Here is a 7,710-nt window from a genome sequence, read left to right on the forward strand (position 1 = left end):
GGTGAAATAAAAGTTGTGCCTTACAGACCTAGGTTGTGTCCAAGGACAGCCCTCTAATCTGAGGTAGACTTTTCTAACGGAGAATATAGAGGTGCCTGTGACTGTGCTTTGCTACCAGCTAATCAAAGCTTTCATAGAAGTCAGTGAATCTGTACGTTTGGTTTAATTTTAAGTCAGCTTAATGTTAAAAGCTTAATGTTACTCCTGAAGAATGCTACCTGACGTGATTTTTCTAAGTCCCTGAGTTTGAAAAAGAGCTCTCAGGCATTTATCCTGATATTATCCAAGGGTTCGCTACATAAATCAGATGGTAAATAAAATCTCACTATTTTTTGGTTGACAGCATTAGCACAGGGATCTGTTTCTGCTAAATTTGAATGCTAGTGGTTCAGCATACTGAGTGCACCATTGCAAAATTATTTTGGAGGTGAAACCTCTAGTGGAACCACAACAGTTGCCTATTTCTTAGGATTTTAATCTATTGAAAACAAAATCAATTCCAAATAGTAAATTTTTAAATTTTTCTATATGTCTTCGGACTTAATCCAACATCTGCTAGATTTTACTAGAGCAGCCAGAAAAAACTTGTGACTGGCTAGCGCTCAATACCAAAAATGGACTGAACATGTTTGACTAGATGGGATTTAATGGGGAATCATTTGCAAACACCCACTCTCTTCATACTTACGTATGCATGTTGGGTTTTTTTACTCTAAGATACTGTGCTATTGTACTAGCAAGTTTCTCCCATCTATGACAGATAAAATTACAGAGTTTAATCTGCAGAAACTAGATCAACAAGAATTTATTTAAATAGTTAAGCATAAATTCTGGCTCCTTAATGAGCCTCAGATTAGCTCTGATTTCTCTAATGGTAATTTCTGGTAATTACAAACAGAATACACTGGATATAGAAGAAAGAATAGGTCTTAAATTTAAAGCAAAGAGCTGGAAGTCTAGATTTTGTGGCTGATTCAAGTGTTACCTTAAGGTCATGCCTTGAACAGTTCACTTTGATGGGAGTTTCAAAAGAGCTTGAATGAATCAGATACTACCCTAAATCCCATTAGAAAGTTAGGTGCTTAATTTCATTAGGCTCCCCTGTAACTCCAAGGATTTAGCTGTCTGTGTTTCAATCAGGGGGGTAAAAAAGAAAAGGGGGGTGGGAGGCACCTCGAGTACTAGCTGCCAACTTACCACTAGTGTGTCCCAGACTGATATCAAATGCTTAACTGATATTTTTTTCCTAAAAAGAAAGATGACCTTTTATACCAGAAATCTTTCGTTTAAGAAAAAGGTTACCTAGGATAATTTCACCTAGCAGAGATTTACAAAAACAAGAAATCAAGAACTGAGCTTTCCTGCTTACTCAGAGATATACATTAATACTACCACAAGTAATACAACACAAATTTTTGTGACTTCAATTCCGCCCCTCCCAAAAGATACCAGCCGTCTGTCTTGCCAGGTGAAACATCTGATTCCCATTCTTAAATTCCTGTTCTCCAGACAAAGCAACTTACCCTTACTGTCCCCATTTTGGTGCAGTTCCTGAAAATAACATCACTGCAATAAATTTAAGTACGTCTATATGTGTGAATGATGATGGTAGACTACCTGGGCTCAGCAGATTGCTGTGTATTTAACACTAATGATTACATTATTTTGTCTTTATGCTTTGTCTCATTTCCATGTTTTATTCAGTTTTAATCCTGCTTTTCTGTAAGATTTTTCTCCCTCCCCTGTTTTCCTTACTATCTTTGAAACCAAATGTAAACTTAACACCATTTGCGTTTTGGTTGAACTTTCAAACCCAAGAATATTTTTGTGTTAGGAAACTTATCTCTTTCTTGATTCATCTACTAACATCCCTGACATATCCAAGCATGTCCTGTTACTTGCATGTTTGCAAAATTTTGGTACTTGAAGGGTTAATATGCCTTTTGTACTTCATACACACTAGGATTTTGCAAGCAAATGTCTGTTGGTTGCAAGAGCATATGAGCAAGTATGAGACTAATTTCCTGTTAAGGAGTCGCTACATTAAAAGGATATTTGCATAATCATAGACTAAGATAATGTAGGGAAACTGATGCCAGGATTAAGCCAAGCCCAAATGTAATTTATTTGAATGCATGAAAGCTGCTTCTTATCATTCACTTCTATCTCAAGTCCCCAAGCACTTTAGTTGGCAGCAGCAGGCTCTAACTCCTCCTGGCTAATTCATTATCCTCAACAACTTTTAAAAGGGTTATTTTAAGTTTAACTTAACAGTCCCTGCAACTTAATTCATGTAATAAAAAAATTATTCCTTTTACGACTCGTGTCACATGTTCGAAATCAAGCTACTGCATCTTCTTGGGTCATCATTTTATTTAATGCCCTTGCCTTCAGGTTACGGTAAGTTCTGAAATATCGCATGCACCACAAAAACAAGGGTTCAGGACTACACCTATGAAAAACATAGCCAAAACCAATGAGATTTCGCAATGCAGGTAGTTTTTTCAACTTGTATATAAATAAAGGAGTGTCCACACAGGAGTTTAGCAGAAGGGCCTCAAGAGAAAGTATATTAGCAATTAAAAATCAAGGCACTTAAAATGTTTCTGAACAGATTAATACATAGTCAGGGCTGGAGATCCCTGACTTCCATTTTAAATCCAGTTACATGCTTTAAATTTTTATTTGGAGAATCCCCTTGCCAAAGTAAAGAATTTGTCACACTTGTCACCTGATACTTCCTTCATGTGCACATGCTTAGAGGCTTATAGCTGGGGTGCTGTAGAGGTGTCTGAAAGGTTATTTATTTTTTACTCAGCTTGGATGAGTAAGTTATTTGAACCCGAAAGTCCAGTTGCCAGAAAAAAAAGAAAAAAAAAAAACAACAACCAAAATTTGCTTGCTTGCCATGGTTAAAATGAATGGGGATACAAAGAGATGTGTAGGAATAAGAAGAGGGCAGCTGCTGTTAAAAGCAATAGAGGGAGGAGAACCCATTCAATAGCATTTCAGTGGCAGCTCAGTCTATCAAGCCTCAAGCCATAGCATAAGAGGGGAATAATGTTTCAAGTGAGGGAAGGGCAAACATTATGATAATAAATTATTTAATTGTAGTAAAGGCAAGAAGAGAGAATATAATTAAGGTCTCAGACACCTAAATAAGAAAGCATTTAGTAGCAATGGTAGCAACATTAGTAGATAAGCACAGTTAAACGAACAGGACAACGACCACTGTCTATTGCAATTGAAGCACTAATAAAACACTTCCACTGTGCTAGGAATAGTACCATGTTTTACTATACTTTAACTATGATTAAAACAGCACAATCCTAGTAGCCTGAATAGTTAGTCCAATATTATTAATAAAAAAGTCATTAAGATGTACTGTCCTGTCTGAAATTTCTAGTCCTCAATAAGGAAGGCTCCTATATTTGAACGAGAAGATCTAGACATTTTAGGTAGTTACACAACACAGATTCCTCCTAAATTTTGGAAATGTTAAAACAAAACTATCACATACTAAAGATGAGGAACTAATTCTAATTAGACCAGAAAAGAACAATGGCCAATCAAGTAGACAATACTTGATAACTTAGTGTAACCTGAAACCCACATTGCACAAAATTAATTACCAAATAAAATGAAATGACAATACATGCAATCTGTTCCCATCCCAGCTATATTTAAGTTTAATGTCTCTCCATAATATATAGTCTATGTTTAACTCTAACTTGATAAAGGTTCTCAGGCTGCCACACTGAGACCAGAGTTGTGGCATTATGCCACATAACAGCATTACGCAAGTCATGAACTTTCCCTAATCACGTTTCTGTGTATGTGGAAATCTATGCAAAAATCTGTATGAAGAAATTTATCAGAAGGCTTAACGTCTGGAAAAAAAAAATATTTCCCGAAACTACTTTGTTTACTTCCTTCATTATTAATGATAGGCCATTCACAGCTTCACTTCCAGATATCCTCCAAAGCTCTGTAAATCTCTGCAAAGTTCCTATCTGCCTTACCTACCTTTACAGGTCTCTGATTTTTTTCCTCGTACCATATTCAAAATTGATCCTAACAACACAGGGGATAGTTTCACAAAGGTTTCTCCATGGAAGAAGTGTCCACACATGAGAACTGCTTCAGGATGAAAGAAGGAATACAGAATATTCATATGCAGTAAAAAGCTTCTATCATGAGCACAAGGAATGAGCACAGGATTCCTGAACAGAGGAATATGGTGCAGATGAACAGGAGGTAGAAAGATAAAAACCATAGGGAATGGGTGTTAAAATCATAGAAATTCAAAGTAATACACCAGGGAATGTAACATAAAAATAATCTTACATGTGAAAAAAAAAAGAAAACACAGGTTAGAGAAAAGCAGCAATGAAGAGCTCAGGAGAAGTATCATGAAGTTGACGAAGTTAAATAGCTAAGTGGCCAGACTTAGCCTTGTGCTACAGATGTCAGCTAGGTCATCACAGGATTAAGTTTATGACACAATAAGCTGTACGATGTAGATGCAAATTCAATATGCTCAGAAGCTGATAAAGAGAGATCAAGAACTTTATGGTCCATCCCACGAACATCAGCTTAGTTACAGTTGTAACTGTAAAAAAAAAATATTAATAATTAATTCAGGATATTTCTCATTTGCATATTTTGTTAAAATCCTTCAGCTATTATTTTGAATTATGGTTGACTGAGACAGATTCATTTTTATTTTTCTTTATTATATTTTTTTTAGAGAATGTTTTCATCCTACTTCATCCTGAAGTATCAGTTCAGTGGAAATGACAGAGCTCAAATTCTGCAAATAAGAGAAGAAACTTGTTTTTAAAGAAATAAACAAAAGACAGACAGCTGAAGTGCATCAGGGATCACTGAAATGCTGTTAGCCAGGAGAGGTTAAAGTCAGGAGTTTCATGAGTTGTATTTTCACATCGTGTCAGCTGTGCACCGAAACTGCACTTTTCAATATTACTAATGTCTGTAGAGGAAATTCTCACTGTATTCTGTGCTCTTTACATCGGGTAGGAAGACTAAAATGGCAAAAAGGCTAAGATCAGGCCAGAGATAATTTCACCAGGTTGGAGAATAATGTAAGCAACTGAAGCCTTCCTTGCAGAACTCTTGCAAGCTCTCCATTAGAGGCTGAGCATAAGACTGATTTCAGAAGCAAGAGGGTACACCACTTCCTCAGGATTTGTGGATGTCCTTGGGAATTAGCTTCTATAACCCAAACAGTCTCTTGGGAATATCTAAAATATCCTACCTGGTCATTTCAGCTTCAAGTGAGCACACCAGCAGTATAGAATCACAACATCCTCCCCCAAACTATGACTTCCATACCTGAGTTCTTAGAGGATAAAGGTGGGATTTCCCAGTTGGGCTAAAAATCAATTCTTGTTCAGAGAAGTAATATCAGGTCTTTCACTCATCTATGATCCACCTAAGCTCTGTAAAGGTTTTGTACTTCCTTATGCATTTTTCAAGCACTTACAGCTTGAAAGTGCTACCCAAAAAAAGGAGGTAGGTTTCTGATACTTCTAATGGACTTTCTTGTAAAAATGTTTGTATTCAACAGTATAAGGAGATTTACATTTTTAAAATAAAAGCTGTATGTGAAGTAGAATAAGCAACCAGTAGCAAACAACATGAACAACAGTAGGTCTTTAATCTTAAGCCGTATCTGGGTGTTAGACTGAATATAGCAGAGAGGAGCCTCCTCCTATTTGAGAAATCTCAGCCTAAAATCCATTCATAAAGATGGATGCCTAAGCACTATCTTTGAAAAAAATTTAACCAGGGATTATTAATTTATTCCTGAGGTGAAGGAAGTACTAGCTCCTTCAAATTGTACCCAGGCAGTTAATTGTCTCATTTAGAATTATGAAAACCTGGTACCTTTTTGTAATGAGGAGGTGCAACCAAGTTTCTCCCATCTCCATGAAGAGAGCTAAAACTTAAGTTATTCTAAATTTGGAGGGAGTACTCTCATTCCTTCTTGCTGAAGATGCTGTGAAGCTATTCACTGGCTCAGAAAAAGATAGCAATGAGCACCTATGAATCCTCAAACAACCAATAGATCATTTACATGGGGAAGGGGAATCTTGAATTATAACCTGTGTTTAATTTCTAGATAGATACTTGAATCTGTGTCTCACTTTTTTTTTAGCTTGAACTAGAGAAAGATGATTCAGCAGAAGGAAGTTAAAATACTGTCACTCAGCAAAGCTTTTGTCATGGGAGATGCAGATATGAAGACCCTCCAGCAGAAGAAGGAATTAAAGTGTAACAGAGATTTTTGATTGTGTTATTTATATAACATGGGATATAAAAATCTGCTTTTCTATGTCACTTAGTTGTAAGAAACATTTTATTCAGAGCCTGACCCAGATGTGCTCACACCCTCCAAAGACATATCAAGACTCTCGTTCCTAAAAGGACGTAGGTTTGATGTAGGCGCTTACTCGAGGCTTTTGGTGACTGTACACAATTCTAGGAGGAATTTAGATGACAAGGGAAAAACCTATGAATTAAATACCTCTATAGAAATACTTAAGATACTTGAGAATAGTCCTTGATGCTTGAAACAGACATTTGAAAAGCACTTTAGAACAAATCTAAAGAAATGAGCAATTACAGCTTCCAGGCCTCCCTTTTAACAAAAACCTCATTTGCTTTCCATGATTCTTATAATCTTCTTTTGGTCCTGAAATGGATGACAGATGCTTTTACCAATCATTCATCTCAGCAAATTTTTCATTTTTCAAATTAGTAACCTTTAATAAACACACCCCTGTAATTTGCATTGATAATCCTTTTCCCTAGAAGAGTGGGTGTTGCTGCAGGAACATGTCCAAAGGTTGCTCTCCAACCAGTTACTACTGAAAAAAGCACCATGCCAGTAGCTATTATGACTCAATAATAGATTGAAATCTCTTGTTATGGTTAATGTGGGATAACAATTCCCTTAGAATTTCCATTAATAATGAAGCACCTTAACACAATACAGACAGAACAACAGCTGCTGTGAGCTTCTAGTAGATACTATTTCTGCAAGATCTCTCTATTACATTAGCACTCAAGACACTGCATCCCAATCTTCCAGACACCCAGGAAAAATGATAACAGGCCCGATTCAAATGCTGACATGCATACAAATGAGTAAATGCGATTTTAAGACAATACAGTAACACAAATACATTGTGCCTTTGTGAATATGGTAATGTTACTGCATTAAATACTACATTGTTCTGACTAGAAAGGGATTAAACTCGACTGAAATAAAAGCAGAAAAAGCCTTTTTGAGTGTGTCATATCAGAGGAAGGGAGTTTGTTGTACCCATGTAACAGCATCATTGTAACTAGTGGAGCTTCTAGTCTAAAGAAGTGACTTAACATTGATAAGTTTTTATGTTGGAATAGGAGTATCCACTTTAGGACTTGAATAAGCAACCTCTTATTCATGACACACTTTATTTTGATGTTGGTCCTCATGTAGATTGACCGTGGTTCTTTCTGTCCACATGGAAGCACAGATGCTAAAATCCATTGGGAAAACCTATTGATTCAAAACTGCTTTCAAGAAAATTGACCAAAAAATGGTTCTTTCTTGAATTTTTAGAAAGTCTAAAGTTCAATTTTCTCTTTTATCAACCAAATATTCACTTCCATGTTAAAAACTTAGAATCTAATTATTAG

The sequence above is a fragment of the Fulmarus glacialis genome, unplaced genomic scaffold (genome assembly GCF_000690835.1).
Source record: "Fulmarus glacialis isolate BGI_N327 unplaced genomic scaffold, ASM69083v1 scaffold13183, whole genome shotgun sequence".
Lineage (NCBI taxonomy): Eukaryota > Metazoa > Chordata > Aves > Procellariiformes > Procellariidae > Fulmarus > Fulmarus glacialis.